This window comes from Protomyctophum parallelum (genome assembly GCF_964188405.1).
Source record: "Protomyctophum parallelum genome assembly, chromosome: 1".
NCBI lineage: Eukaryota > Metazoa > Chordata > Actinopteri > Myctophiformes > Myctophidae > Protomyctophum > Protomyctophum parallelum.
In genome coordinates, this window is record NC_139697.1 from 40,876,305 (window position 1) to 40,893,466 (window position 17,162).

Genomic DNA, 17,162 nt, shown 5'->3' on the forward strand with positions numbered 1-17,162 from the left:
TGAATTATAAGCCTGTTTCCTGCCTGTCTGCTATATTCATAATGCAATACCAGTATTTATGCCATGATGCCACTTCAATACATGAATAAAACTAGAATATTCATAGCCACACAAAATAAATATTATGTTTTAGGGGACAAATATATGTTTCAATATCTTATTAATTTGTTGTGATTTAACCACATGAATCCTATCATCCCTCTTAGCAGTCATAGGCGACAATTGTGCTAAATATAGACAAACGTTCTACGAAAATAGCAGATCACAAGCTCACAATGTGTGGCAAGTTCGCAATGTGATTTGTTGTGAGCTTGTAGAAGACATTTGGTGTAGCCTAATACGAAAAGGGGAGAGGGCCAATATACCACTGGTAGGGCTGGTCAATGAAATAGGCTATAGGGTTTATTTAATACTGTACATTAAATAGAGAACTAAGATAGGAGAAAATGATGAATCTGCAGTAGGTAGTGATTTTTTGAAAACCTTTGTTAATAAAACACATTAATGAAATTACCGGTACTAAAAGAGCGCCATCATCTGGATTATCACAATAATAGATACCCAAGCTTTAAAAAGTAGAAAGAGTCAGCTGCTTCAAAGCAGTGCATGAGATTCTGTCCAAACATTTGGGGATATTTCAGTAAAAGATAGGTGAGAAAATGTTTCTATATTATGGTTGCAAATGGTACAAGAACATTAATGTCTGTAAATGTAGCAAAAATATATATATACAATTAGCACATTTAGCAGGGGATCTTAAAATGTTGAAATTTGACCTGGCCCTTATGGTTGTTTTACAGTTTACTGTATCTTCTCAGTTTGACATCTCCAGAAACTGAACAGTTTTCGGTGAATAGGCCTATTCTTATACATATACACATATTTTCATCAAGTTTGAACAGTGCAGAGTGCAGGGGCTGAAATCTCATAAGAGGGCACTTTTGGACAAAAATAGCAGCTACAAGCGTTGAGAGCTCGTAGATCAGCTATTTTCGGGGCTCAACCCAGCACTCTTTATCTACAGGTAAAAGGGCAGGGGCTCAAGCCCCCTTTGAGGTATATGTGTGCACGTCCCTGAGTTTGAATAATAAATAATAATAATAGCATGTGACACAATTTTTTCTGAAAGGAATTACTGTAGCCTACTTTGGACATAAAAGCCTACATTAGGCTACACACCGTGCATATGACAACATTCACCAAACAGATTGGGAACATATACGTGGCCAACTTTTTGGATTTGATTTTTGCTACAACAACGTTGTTCCAGAGAAAATGTTGTGAGGTGAGAAATCGCCTGACAATATCAGCTGCCAGATTATAAAAGCCAAGGGCATGCGGATGTTATTCTGGAAACTTGAGAAATATTTGTTGTGCAATTAGCCTACTGCGCTGCATGTGAGTCAATAGAACAGTGGGTGGTGGGCGGATTGGTTGGATTGTGGTTGTGCAGGCTCTGTGCTTTTATTGTGATTTATAGATCCATGCATGATGCATCCATCTATCATCATTCGGTTGACGGAACGTGAAAGCTAGTATTCCTGGACCTGGAGGCACAGTGAATCATGATGAACGACGCATCATGATGATCGGTCAGTCAGTGAGGACGCCTGTTGTTGGCGTACGAGGATCACCTGAGGATAACCTGCAGTGGCCGGTGGCGGGCGCTGAGCAAAAGAAAAGACTATCGCTTTCTGACGAACACTCCCGAGTGTCGCCGATATCAGATGGTCCAAAAGCCGACATCACCCGAAGCTCTCCTCCACCTCCAGCTAATCACAAGTCTTTGGTCGGGCTGGGGGCTCGAAGTGGGTTGGAAGAAATTAATAAAAGGAGAAAAACAACGACGATTTATCGAATATCATCCCACTCCCTGTCTGGTATAGTAGCTACCCCGCCCGCCTCCAGCTGCAGGCTGTTTTGGGGGGATTCAAGCCTGCTAATCAAAGGTAATTGCCGGCATCCTTTTCCTTTAGCCTCTGTGTGTTGCCTAATCGATTATTCTATTTCAGTTTTGCATTGCATGACATTGATGGGTTAAAATGTGCTGTCCTTTCCCTATTATGTTGGAATGCCGAATAACAATATTGGTTTATTTAGGGCGTTTAACCAGCGACATATAGGGTCTTTATTTAAATGGCAGTCGGATAATGATATGGTCACATAATCGAAACCATGCACGGCTTTTCAAACATCTAGGTGGTGGAAGTGCTTTTGCTGTGTGGCCGCGAAAATGGGAACGATAAAAAAACAACAAACTCAGTTCAGGTGAAAAAGCTTTTGTGCATTAGATGGCGTCCGTCCCCATTTCACTGAATATTACTGAAAAACACAGCATCTCTGCAGTCTTTCTTGAACTGTAGCCTATATCTAGGCCTATTTCTCAAGATCAAATTCATAACACTGGAATTGGCCGGGTGTCGTGTTGGTAAAGTGATATTGACGCCTTCACAGCCTTTATTGCGGTTTTATTGCCTATATATCTGTGCGCTTGTGGTGGTGCATTATGTATTCCAGCCCACAGTGTGGTGGATAGTAGGATACCCTCCAGATCTAGGGTATTTTCTCGGACACCCCCACTCCCCAGTGGACTGTGGAAATGGAGATCGCTAAACAGAAGCAGCTGCGTTATTTCACACACACACACACACACACACACACACACACACACACACACACACACACACACACACACACACACACACACACACACACACACACACACACACACTATATGGAGAAAGGAAAGCTGAAGTCTTTTGGAACGCTTATGGGGTTAATTATCTCTGGTCAGTGGTAGTCAGTCACTATAGTCAGTGCGTGGCGTCCTGGCGTGTCGTATTAAGAAAGAACAGATTACAGATTACGAAAGGAGAGAAAGGAAAAGGGATGGAGCGAGGGTTTACGTGCAAGAAAAGCGCGCGCATAGTGAGAATTTAATAAAATATAAATACGCAGGGGGGAGAGACAAAAAAAACCCACGGACTGCAGTTGTTTCTCTAGTCAGCACCCCACCACGTTACGAACTTGTCAAGTTCAAAGCCCCAGGGACAGCCCAGCCAAGTCCCAGTTGAGGCATTAATAGTGACACACCCTTCCCTTGTCACACCATCACTGCTCCATCGGTTTTATGGGCTGCATGAATGGGAGGGACTCGAGGGAGAGAGATGAGAAGGCTAATGAGGATATGAAAAACATTGCATAGGCTACATTAGACTAAAAGCAATTTTAATGCTCGTCAAGTAGCCTACAAAATGTCATGTAGGGCTCCCCCATTTTAACCGTCCTGGGTCGGAGACCCCTGGTGTCCCTGGTCGGATCCCACTTTGAGAACTGGTCAGGGTATGCAGGAGAAAGGGGTCATCACCCTTTTCTCGGAAAACTTCAGCGACTGATTGATTGATTGATAGATATCGTTATTGGTTATGAAATAAATCATTATGTAACATACATTTGAGCCACCAAGCCACCATAATCAAAAGGATTACCTTATAGCTTGTTTCCATTGTGGTCCTTAGTATGAGGTGTATGATGATGTCATGTAGTGTGGTGCTGGTGAGTGCATGCAATTCATCAAGTTCATGATGTGCTAATCTAATGTGTCCCTGGGCACATATGAGGAAGTCCCTGAGAAGAATGCGTGGGTGTACCACAGAGAGAGGGAGAGGGAGAGAGAGACCACATGACACGGAGATGAAAGAGATAAAGATTTGTAGGATGAAGGCTAATGTCACTCCTCTTCCTCGTGTGTGAGAAGAGAGGGCACTTAGGTTTGTCAGTCAGGGTGATGAGATCCGACAGAATGAGCTTGTTTCCTCACCTCTCGCCACCAGAGACCCAATAAAAGGTCTTCTTAGGTCAGTGGTCTGTTGAGGAGGGGGTGCCCAGCAAAAATAGGAGCTGTTTACGCACAATGATCCCGATTTTAATAATATCCTGCTGCCTATCTATAGGCTCAAAGTACATCATGATGTGTGTGCGAGCGTGCGCCTGCGTGCGTGTGCATACCTATGACATGCCCAGAATTGTATAGTTTTAGACTTCTACTAAATCTAATCTAACAATTATTATTGTTAACTCTTATGTGGGGCATTACATTAACCTTGCAGAATTTGTTGTGTCGGAAATGGGAGTGAAGGACACTGTGTCAAATAAAGGTGTCAGGCCTGATCTCTGTATAGAGTAGACTGACTGATCTAATTTCCCATAATTACATGCAATCCTACTTAAAGACAGATATGGTATAAATTAATGTTTCGTATAACATTAAAGGGCTCTTGGCCTGTAGCCACTAGTGCTCTGATCTAAAATGACTGCAACAATGGCTTAAGATTAGCTCTGGTCCATCACTCTAATGCTGTTGCATTAGAGCTATATGGGACTCTCAATTCATTGCCCTCGCATGGCGTGCAGCACAGGAGGCTTTGTTATGAAGAAAGCCTACTTTCCCCGGCGGACTCACTCTGAGCCCCCCACCACACGTATAAAATGCACTTTTAGTCCAGAACATTTTTTTTTCCAGTGGAAGAAAAAGGTCTTGGCAATATGGCACACTGGAGGGCCGCGAGGGTATTGTTACAGTTATGCTCGGTGTGGACTGTGGACATTGCATTAGTCGCCAGAACTTTATTTGCTGCTTATACATATAATAGGACTGTACTGTATTATGTATAGCCTACTAAATGTTACCAAAACTGTGTGTGTGTGTGTGTGTGTGTGTGTGTGTGTGTGTGTGTGTGTGTGTGTGTGTGTGTGTGTGTGTGTGTGTGTGTGTGTGTGTGTGTGTGTGTGTGTGTGTGTGTGTGTGTGTGTGTGTGTGTGTGTGTGTGTGTGTGTGTGTGTGTGTGTGTGTGTGTGTATGTGTGTGCGTGCGTGTGCTTGTTCGTGTGTGTGCTTGTGCGTGTGTGCACAGACACCACTTTTAATTCTGGGATTCTGCAATTCTATTATACATTAAAACTAGAAAAAGTGCCCTTCTGGGCACAGGTCTCCACCAGGATAGGAATGTAGGACATTGCAGCTTGCCTTCATCTGGTGGTTGGATAAAAGGGCAACAAAAGTAAATAAAAACACTTTTCGGCCAGTTATAGCGCCACCTTGAGGCTGAGTTGAAATTGTTCATGTGGCATTTCGTCCTCGGCCTAGTGGGAATGTGGGTGCACAATTTCACGGAAATCACGCGATGTGTTCATGATTTGCAGCATTTTGTTTGAAACTGAGCACTCCTGTGAACTTTGGAAGCCAATCTTAACCAATCAGGATGGAGTCTGAGAAATCTGAAAGACCGGTTTCGTTGAATGGCTCTAGAGAGACTGTGTACCAATTTGCGTGATGTTTGGACAAAATCTGTAGGTGTACTGTGCAAAAACCTGTTTTGCACAAAGTGGCCTCCTGGTGGCGCTATAACAGGCCGTTCTGGAAAGTTTGGGGCAGAGGTTCATCGTTGGCATCCAGGGAGTGTGTGTGGAAAATTTGGCATCGACCGGGTTAACGGTGGCCGAGATTAGCTGCTCACGGACACACACACACACGGACGGACGGACGGAGTGCAAAACATACTCTCCCCCCATGCCTTCGGCCTGGTGGAGACAATAAAATAATCCCATACACCACATCCATTTCTCTCTCCTCTGTGTGTCTGTACATATGGGAGAGGAAATGAAAGTGATTGAAAATTGAAATGTGACAAAGCAAATCACATAATCATAGAGGACCACCCCATGTCACCTCTCCAGATTTATGAAGCTTGACAGCCTTGAATTAAATTCATGATTTATGGACCATGACAGCACAACACAACGGCCCAAACATGCAATTGGCTAATTGAACTGTTACAGCATGCTTCACATAGGGCTGTGGTTACAATTCATGGTGTGGTTAAAATGTTTACAGTAACCTATCCTGCAATGTCTCTGCCTGGATTGATGTTTTAATAATAATAATAATAATAATTATCTTTATTGTCCCGAAGGATATTCGTTTTCACAGTCTGTTCCAAAAGGAACAACAAAAAATAACAACCATAAAGCACAAAACAACACATCACCAAAACAATACAATAAATGATGATACAAAAATTCAACCTATCGACTGGGCAGCTTGTTTAATACCGCAATGGCTGAGGGGACAAAACTCGTTAAAATGAACCCTTTCCCACTTCAAGGTTCTGTATCTTCCCCCCCGATGGCATGTGGTTCAAAGTAGCGATACAGGGGATAATAAATGTCATTTGTTATTGAAAGTGCTAAGCGTGTGATGGCCTTATTGTTCATATCAGAAAGTGTGGGTGTGGGAAGTCTGATGATCTTGGAAGCATTGCGGCCCGGGTAATACTGAACAGTTTGTTTCGGACAGTATAGTAAAGATGCATGCGGAACAATACAACAGAACAAGTTGAATCTTTAAAATGAGAAATGGTTTAGTCAGTAATAGAGTTATTGTCATGAAGCAGTCCGAGAATGGCAGTGTCATCAGAATATTTAAAGTATGTTATGTTGGTGGGCGAAGGGCTAATACAGTCAGTATAATGTGTAGCAACATTTTAAATTGGTTTGTCAATAGGCAGAAAGATTATATCAGTATGGCTCTGTTGGAGTCTGTCTGTTAGCTAATATTGCAAACTGCTGTACTGATCAGTCCCACATTTATTTTGCACAGCCCAGAACTCAGACTCTCTGCTTTCCTTCCATCTGCCTTAATAGAAAATAAGACACAGGGGGACGTTCAGGGGCATGGTGGCACAGTCGGTAGTGCTGTCATCTCACAGATAGAATGTCCTGGGTTCGATTCCCGCTGGGGAAACTGGGGCCGTGTTCTCTCCTCTGCGTCATCAGTGCCCAAACCCAAGGGGTTGGCGAAAGGGCCTTTCTGTGTGGAGTTTGATTGTTCTCCCCGTGTCCCCTAGCCTAGGGTAGGTACCCTCACAAAAAACATGCTGTAATAGTGCCTGATGGAGGGGAAAGGAACTGGTCGGAATAACGTGTTCCTTCCACGCGCTATGTCCGGCCGGGGAAACTCTCTGTCAGGTGAAAAGAAGCAGCTTGGACGCATGAGGTCAGTCCGCTGCCCCCCCCCCCCCCCCCCCAGGTTGGCAGAGGAAGTGTAGCGCCCAGGATTAGATAATTGACACTGGGTGAAAAAATGGGTTGCGAAATCATGGGATGAAAAGTTAGAGAAATTAAGACACACAAAGTGAATAAACTGCCTGTGCAAAGCTTCTGTTCAAGTAAGAACATGAAAGGTCAATAATGTCCCAGGGGCTGCATCATTGCATGTATACATAAGAGTTGTTTTTAGCTGGACATGCCTCTGAAAATCCCTACGCTACAGCCTCAGCAGTGTTTTACTGTTCTGCCAACACTCAATTTTACTCAGAATTTCACTGTATTTTTTTTTAGAACCTCTATCTCTGGCATTATTGCCAGGCTCAATCAACCAAGCCCCCTGTAAGGCTATCCAACGTTGAAGCTGCCACTACCTACTGGCGAAAAGTGGAACTGCAGCACGTGGAGGTGGACGGACATTCAGTGACGTCATGTGCGTAACGTGCATAATTTAACTTAACTTCCGCTCACTCGAGCCATTGAGTTATAATTATACTTCCGGCAGTCTTCCGGGTGCTTCAAAGACCGTTCGGTCTCTATCCTTTTATTATTATGGGCTCAACCGTCAACCCATTGGCTTTCCTCATTTGACTGAAATACCGATCCTTGTGGATGATCGGCTCTGTTTGTCTCAGTCTCAGATATCCCTCATCAGGTGCCTGCAAACAAAATAACCTGCGTCGCTGAAATAACCTATTATCTTGTTCACCGAAGGAAGGAGCTGGTCTCTCACTCAGTGACTGTGTATCAGTGCGAACGAATGACTCATTATTTCATTCAGCAAGCAAAATCTCATGCTGGAGGCAGCCGGTCTCTTGCGAACAAAATGACTCAAGCCTTCATTCACTAGACAGGCTCTGCTCCCAGAGGGAAATTACTTTGAACACACAACAAAAATTGGCTGGCAGAACAACGGCGAAAAAGAACAGAGCGCTCTATTGTACAAGATGGACATATCACTTTGAAACCCTTTGTTGTTAGATAAGGCATACATGTCTTCAGCATACTCTCACTTTCTGAGATGTGCATGCTATGGAAACCGGGTACATACAGTGTGTGTGTGTGTGTGTGTGTGTGAGTGTGAGTGTGAGTGTGAGTGTGTGTGTGTGTGTGTGTGTGTGAGTGCACATTATGTAGGGAAGTCGGCGGTAATGACTCCCATTTGCACAAATCGGAGGTCACTAAGTACAGCCGTATTTCATCATTCAACCACTGGTTGTCAAGCTGGTGTTCACATAATATCGTGGGCTTTATAAATGACATGTATAAATAAATAACAGTCATAAATAATGACATACATGTGGTATGATGTTATAAATGAGGTGGGCTTCATAGATTATATGGGGAAACCTGCTCTCATTAGGACAGACAGTATAAATCCAACTTGGGATGGTGTGAGGCTAATTTCTAGACGTGGATGAGTTTATTGACAAACCATGCTCACATCAATAGTGTTACAATACTACAGTTGTTTATTTTCTTTTCAAAATCTTTTTATTAAAGTTTTTTGACAAACCCAGGGCAAGCATTAAACAGAGACATATCAAATATGAAAATAAAAATAAATAAAACTCCATCCCCTATCCCACCCACCCCCCACCCACAATCCCAAGGATAGTCGGGAAAAAACTAGCCCCATATGTGCCCTCTCCCTACGCTCATTCTGTAGCTCCGAGATGAGGTCACACACTGGGCCCCTCCCACCGCGTTTCAGAAACGGCGCAAGTTTCCGAAAACATGGTCTCCTATCCTTACCACACCATTAATCCAAAACGTGTAGGGCCGATCCAGGTTTACACTAATTCAAATTTAGGACCGGCCCAGAAAATCCAACTAGAGATTTGAACTGAGCCTTTACGTCCCGTCTTTTGTCAGTCGCTCCATGTTTATCAATGAAGTTGAAAAGCTTTAGCGCCTCCCCGGCGCCTCCCCTGGTCGAAAATTTCCAACTGACTTCAGTTCACTCGACATGCACGCGCACACGCACACTTCCTTGATAAACATGGAAGCGACTGACAAAATACGGGACGTAAAGGCTCAGTTCAAATCTCTAGTTGGATTTTCTGGGCCGGTCCTAAATTTGAATTAGTGTAAACCTGGATCGGCCCTACACGTTTTGGATTAATGGTGTGGTAAGGATAGGAGACCATGTTTTCTGAAACTTGCGCCGTTTCTGAAACGCGGTGGGAGGGGCCCAGTGTGTGACCTCATCTCGGAGCTACAGAATGAGCGTAGGGAGAGGGCACATATGGGGCTAGGAAAAAACATGAATCTATATACACATACACGAATACTACAGTTGTTTACCCTTTGTGGAGGTGAGTTGCAGCTGGCTTTATCTGCCAATACGTTTTAATTCCCTGCAGATAGTTCCTGGCAGGTTCAGGCAGGTTGGCCTAGTGGCAGGAGAGGCCATCCTTTAATCGGAAGGTCTTGGAATTGTCCCTCCTCCATAGACAATATGTCCAATCAGCAATATCCTGCTTTAAGAGTATATACCTGCTCACTCATTGGTCGAGTTGGATAACAGAACATTGTACTTATATCCTCTTAATTGATTTCTATCAAATAGATAGATATCCTTCTGTACATTAGATTTCCCACATAACTTGCCATCTCTGTCTCTCTGTCTCTCTCTCTCTCTCTCTCTCTCTCTCTCTCTCTCTCTCTCTCTCTCTCTCTCTCTCTGGTGAGTCTGGTGCCATTTGGCTCTTGTCCATCTCAATCTCTCTCTCCTTATTTACCTTTTTGATTCTTGCCATACTCATGGTCACTCCTCAATTAGAGAGAATCCACCTCTCTCTCTCTCGCTCTCTCAAGCTCTCCCTCTTTCTATTTCTTTCTTTCTCTCTGCCCCCTCTCTTATCCTCATCCTTGATGAATTGAATTCAGGACCACAATGGAAACAAGGCCCTCAGGCTTATTGGGTTATCCTTTTAACAATCATTGTAATATGATATCGTACCACTGACTGCACTGTTAAAAGAAACGGTTAAAGTATTCAATCAATCTCTCTCGCCCATCCCTCGATACTCTCACCCTCCTCGCTCCAACTGCCACCTCTTTTCCTTTCCGTCCTCTCTCTCTCTCCCGTCCGTCCACTTTGTCAGTATAATGGCATGTCAGTATAATGGCGTGTCTCCCGAGAACAGAGATGATTGACAGGTCACACCACAGGAGAAACTGAACCGCTGGCTGACCTCACAATATGATGCCAGTCATTATGCTCATTTACTGCTCAGTCTGTAACAGGGTTTCTCACAGTGGGTGTGGGGGACACAAGTCCAGAGGTGCCTCAGAATACATTTATAATATTTGGAATTCATCAATATTCCTTCAGTTAGATCCTCTATACTTAGTAAAACGGACCTGAGTTAAACAAATCTTTTTCAGCCTCTTCACCAAAAATAGCAGATCTACAAGTTGTGTTGTGAGCTTGTAGATCAGCTATTTTTGGTGAACGTTCCCCCCGGAATAATAGGAATGCGGTGGTGGAAAGGGGGAATCCGGTGGTGGAAAAGTGGTTAAACGGCAAGTATAAAAGTTATTTTCAGTCTGTCCTATAATGTAAACAAATATTCTCTCTAGTTTTCCCCGTGACATGCCTTTGGAGGGAATGATTTACATATCACGTACCGTTAATATGACAAAAGATGCTATAAATAAAGTAACAATGTCATTCAGGTCTGCCGTGGATGAAAAGGTTATTTACAGGGGTGACCTGAGCCACTGATCTATAACACTGACCTCACAATGTGATGCCACATTATGTTGAGTCACTGCTCAGTCTAACTTTGGCCTAGTCGTAGCTATGCGTTGGGTTTATTGAAACAATTATGGTGTTGTTTCTTTTTCTGTAAAGGAGATTCCACAGCCTATGAAAGTTTTTTTGTAATTATTTTGTGATGGCAATAGCAGAATGACAGCTTGTGTGGTATTAGCGCATTGAACAGACTGTCACTTTTCTTTCGCAGTGCACTGATTGTAATGGACACCGTATTTGTTTTGGGGCGGGATACGGTGAGGACACTGTAACCTTGCGTTGTGTTTTCTGCATATGCAGGATAGTTGTGTAGGTGTATTATATATACTACTGTTGTTCTGTATTGACGCTGCTTCTTATGGCTTTTCTTGCCCATTATTGCTATATACGACAGTACTTTCCTTCTCTGTACCTATAACTCTGTCTGTCTGTCTGTCTGCCTGCCTGCCTGTCTGTCTGTCTGCCTGCCTGTCTGTCTGTCTGTCTGTCTGTCTGTCTGTCTGTCTGTCTGCCTGCCTGTCTGTCTGTCTGTCTGTCTGTCTGTCTGTCTGTCTGTCTGTCTGTCTGTCTGTCTGTCTGTCTGTCTGTCTGTCTGTCTGTCTGTCTGTCTGTCTGTCTGTCTGTCTGTCTGTCTGTCTGTCTGTCTGTCTGCCTGCCTGCCTGCCTGCCTGCCTGCCTGCCTGCCTGCCTGCCTGCCTGCCTGCCTGCCTGCCTGCCTTCCTGCCTGCCTGCCTGCCTGCCTGCCTGCCTGCCTGTCTGCCTGTCTGCCTGCCTGCCTGTCTGTCTGTCTGTCTGTCTGTCTGTCTGTCTGTCTGTCTGTCTGTCTGTCTGTCTGTCTGTCTGTCTGTCTGGTGGCATACAAAGAGGCACTTCATAGTATATAAGTCTAACATTTACTCAAGTACTGTACAATTATTTTTTACTTTATTTGGGTATTTCCAATTTCCAATTCCATTTTCAATACAGTACTATTCTACTCCACAGTACAGTGTACACTACATCTCTATTCGCTATTTGAAAATAGCCGATGTATGAGCTCACAACATGTCACGATGTGAAGTGTTGTGAACTTGCACCTTGCAGATCTGCTATTTTCAAAAGATTGTATTTGTAAATACATTGTGTAATAATTCCTTGTGAAATGGAACATTCTGCATAATGACTACTTTTTACTTTTGGTACTTTATTTACATTGAATGTTTTTTCACTTTTACGCGAGAATCTTGATTGCGGGACTTTTACTACCAGAGTGTTTCTACATTGTGGTATTAATACTTTTACTTAAGTAAAAATGCGAGCACTTCCAAGTTCCAATATACCTTGAACCACATCTTGCAAGTCACCGTGTATAAGAGCATCAGCAAAATGCCTGACAGCTTTTTACATCAGGCTTCATTCCAAAGCAAACCATCTGCCATCCGATTTGGCAAGAAATTTGTGTCTAGAGTCCTCTTGTCATGATCTGCCCTGTTTCTGTGTAAGCAATCACAAGCTCTGGGAACAAGATGACACCAAGACAGCGGCACAAGATGTTCAGAAGTTTTGTTAAGCACCCACAGAGTATAATGACATAACTCTGCACAAGACAGATTACGTCACTCGAAGTTATGCGAGTCACAACTGATACAGAAGCAGGCAACATAGGATATGAAAGATAGAAAACACCATGTTTAAACAAGCGGATGACTAATTGTACTTTCAACAGTGACATCCTGTATCCTTGGGCCCTGCAGGCCGTCTTGGTATAGAATTCCTTGTAAAATGACGTACAGATACGAGGATGCGGGCGAAGCCACAGGCATATTATAGCACATACTATTCTCGGAATCTTTTATTTAATTATTATTTATTTCTCTGCCAGGCCGGTACCTGCACCTATCCGTGTGTGTATCCAATGTCCATCTATGTGTGTGTGTGTGTGTGTGTGTGTGTGTGTGTGTGTGTGTGTGTGTGTGTGTGTGTGTGTGTGTCCGACCATGCGTACAGCTAATCACAGACACAGCTGGACTGATCGCATCAAACTTTGCATGCACACTCCCAGTAGGCCAAGGAAGAACCTCAACCCTATAGTCCGGCAGCCGGGGGTGTGCAGAGGGACATTTGGTACATATATAGTTCTTTTTTTTTGGCTAACATTTTGTCTATAGGCCTATATACACATTCATGAATCCACCTGCTGACTGTGTCAATATTGAGCAATGTCAAATGTGACCATACTATTAAGGCAAAACTTTCAGTAGCATGTGATGTGTCAAACTAGGGGGTTTTCATGATTCTGAAACCATTGCAAGAATTGGTTTTGCACGAAAAACACTCCTTGGGTTAAAAACGGTGGCTATGGCCGAAGTCTGGAATGTCCAATGACGATGTGTGAAGGATAGAAGGGGTGGGGGATGTTGTTGACAGGGAGTTAACACATTCAAACCGGGAGGGTTTTCTTTCTTTTCAAAATCTGTTTATTCAGGTTTTTGTAACAGAAGCCCAGGGGCAAGTATTAAACAGACATATAACACATAAGACACATAAAATATAAAAATAAAACTCAAAACCGGGAGGGTTTCAACCACTTTATTTTATACTTTCAAAAATAGCAGATCTAGATCTACAAGCTCATAGCGCGTCCATAGCATGTAGTGGCTATATGGACTATGAATTTGGAAAAACCCAATACAGAATCCTTGTCAAACAGCATAGCATGAACTGTGATGTGCAGTTGTACACTGGAATCTGTGTCCCAGTTGTTTCCTACTGTTTAAATATGTATGTGTTTATTTTTACCCCAGTGAAGCCTAATTCCGTAAATCAAAGGTGAACAAATGCACAGTTTGTGTCTTTTCATGTACATTTTCTTTCTTTTTTAAATATATTTTTCAACCCACGATTTTGTAACCCATTTTTGTTTGTTTCTATAGCATGATTAGTCTTGCTATAAAAAAGCAATTGACCCTTTCCATTTTTTTTTTTTTTTTTCCCCAGACACATGGTCAAGATGAAAGTAATCAGCGTTGCAGTGTTTTCCGCCCTGTTTTGCACCGGTAAGCACAAAACCCTGTTGTAAAATGACCCGCCTGCCAAGACAGCCTGACTCAGCTTCATGATTAGTTCAGACTCTTGTTTAAATTCATACCAAGCCTGCCCGCTCCATTTTGATCTATGGTATTTCTATTTATTGCTCTATCCTCCCTTGATAGTTCAGTTGGAATTACATGCAGTGGCATTTATAGCACACAAACAAATCCATCTTTTAAGATGATTCCTACTTGCTTTAGCCTCTTTGATCTGTGAGGAATGTACACTGTACATTACATGATGAGTTCATAGTCACCTTTGAACATGAAGCCAGACTTATCCTTTAGTCGTACAACAGTGTACAAAATTAGACATAACTTCATAGTTACGACTAAAAGACATTCAGTCCTTCATAATCTATCATATTTCTATATATTTAGCCAGCTTTGCTCATTTGGAATCTGAAATAGCTACTGTAATATAATATTATATAATATATCAGAGTAGCATATTATTCTCAGCGTATTTGTTTTCTGTTGTTACATCACTGCATACTACATCAGAGCTGAATAATTATATATATATATATATATATATATATATATATATATCGTGAATAAAATGGGCTGTGATTATCATTAGTTGCACGTCGGTGTCACACACCAAAAATAACAAGATCACAACACATGGCATCATGACGCAGCTTGTAAATGTGCTATTTTCGGTGTACGATAACTGCGTGTAATAACTCACAAGTATTTATCAGCCATAAGAGGTTGTTCTAAACATCAATCAAGAGCAAAATAAATTCCATCTCTTTCTTCTGTTTTTCCAGTTCTCTCTGCCTCAGTGAAAGGTAACAGTCGCATGCTTCTTTGAGCGCATGTTTCTGGCTTGCTAAAAAATATATGACCCTTAACTGAATACAGATCTAGAGTGCACATAAACACTCACCCGCACAGAGTTGATAGGCTCTTAGTTACTGTATGCGATGGCATGAAGTATGATCACGTGTATCTCACACACACACACACACACACACACACACACACACACACACACACACACACACACACACACACACACATTTAACATCTTTATTTGTATTCACATTTTACAAGAAATTTCTTGAACACAAACAATAGTGGATGCGCAAACTTGAGAAAACTCTACAACAAGTGCTTCAGATACAGATCACGGGTACAGAAAGCATCGCCTTCTCCATATATGGCGACTGCCAATTATTGCAGACACAATGCCTTAGCTTTCGGCTTGGGCATGCAATCTGCACACACACACACACACACACACACACACACACACACACGTCAGAGAGAGTTGGACACAGTACCACAAAAGACAGATCGGATTCTGATACAGAGTGTATTAATTCAAACGATCGAAGGGGCAAGCTTTACAAACGTGAGGCTGGCGCCAAGGTCCACAACAAGCAAATAATTCCAAGGGAGCGTGCAGGCAAATGTCCAAAACTGAAAGACTGGCAAAGGATGCGAAGCCGGTAGAATTAACTAAATCTGGGACGGGACCCATAAACACTGAACATGCAAGGAAACAAAAGGCTAGGGAGCCAAAGCTGAAACACACTAACATGCATTTACAAACTGGCAAAGAGTGAATGAAGGAGTCTTATTCACCTTATACAAGGTGAATAGCTGGGCCAAGGATTATATAAACAAGGATAAAACAGATGATATGCACCATAGGGGAGGCAAACTGGTGCCGGTAGTTCAATGGAATGCATTACAGTCAATGAGAGCCTCACAGCTAGAAGGTCCTGGGTTCGATTCCCGCTGTGGACACTGTGGGCACTGGGGTCATGTCCTGTCCTCCGCATCATCAGTGCCCATACCCTGGGTGGGTTGGCAAAAGGGCCTTTCTGTGTGGACTTTGGACTTTGTATGTTATCCCTGTGTCCCCTAGGGTAGGTAGGTACCCTCACAAAAACATGCAGTAATGCTGGTCTCTATACTGCCTCCCCCCTCCAGCAACTAGTTCCAAAGGAACTAGTTGGAATAACTTGTTCCTTCCACACGCTCCGTCCGACCAGGGAGACTCCCCCCTGTCACCCGCAACACACTGTCATGCTGGATTACCAGCCAAGGTGCCTGGACCGCTAAGCCTTTTGTTTTTCGATTTGTGCGCTTTAAATAATTACATTGAGGTATTAAAAGAACACAAAGTACATTTTTGACAAGGCAGATTTGTCAGGTTTCCAGGCTAGATAGCCCAGTCAGAAACGGTAAGTATAGTTACCTCAATAGAATTATATAGCGTGCATAATGGAAAAGCAAGAGAACAGAAAACTAAGTCTGATATGTCTTATTTTATTTCCTGGACTAACAAAGTTTGCATTGATTAAAATAAAAACGTCTGGGTTTCCGAGGCTAGATTAGCTGATGGAGATCCTACAGGGAGTAGAGAATGAATGGTTTCATTCACAGCCACCCAGCAAGCAGATAGACAAGGAGACTGTGAGTGACATATACAGTAGCATTTTACTATTGTTTATAATGGTACTATTACTAAGCTATCACTTAGTATTGACTATTAATAGTTTTGTTCTTTTGGTTTTGTGTTTGCATTTTGCCCACTCTGCCTAAGTGTCCACCCTATTTTTTGATCCTGACATTTCTTTTCTTATGATGTCACATGTGACATCGTTTGTCGTTGCACGGTTGAGGGTGTAAGTAAGGACACATGGTGTAGTTTGTTTCCTTTGCGGACCTGTAAAGCCCTCTCAGACTGCATCAGTGATTATGGGCTGTTACGATTAACCTTGATTTGACATATTGCTCAGCAATTTATTTGCCACACTGTGCCCCTCAGTCAAAGAGGAGAAGAGGCCGGCGTTCTTCGGCGAAGACGTGCACATCAGCGTTCCAGCGGATCTCGACGCGGAGGTTCTGTTCAGGTCAGTGTTGATTTCGACGAATAAAACTGACGAAAAATGAACTAAATAAAACTAAGCTATGATGACTAAAACTATGAGACTAAATATATTGACAATTTTGTCAATAAATAAAAACTAGACTAAAATGTTAGGGAGGGACTAGTGGAGAAGAGATCCAGTAGAATTAAAAGGCAAGTTATTTTATGTTTGGTTGCACTCTGAAAATAGCAGATCTACAAGCTCACAATGTTGTGAGCTTGTAGATTGCTATTTTCAGCATGCAACCAATTATTTTATTTATTATTATCATTATTATTTTATTCTGTCTATTGTTTCGTCCCATTAGGTTGTTTCCCTTCATTTTTGTCTTGTCTTG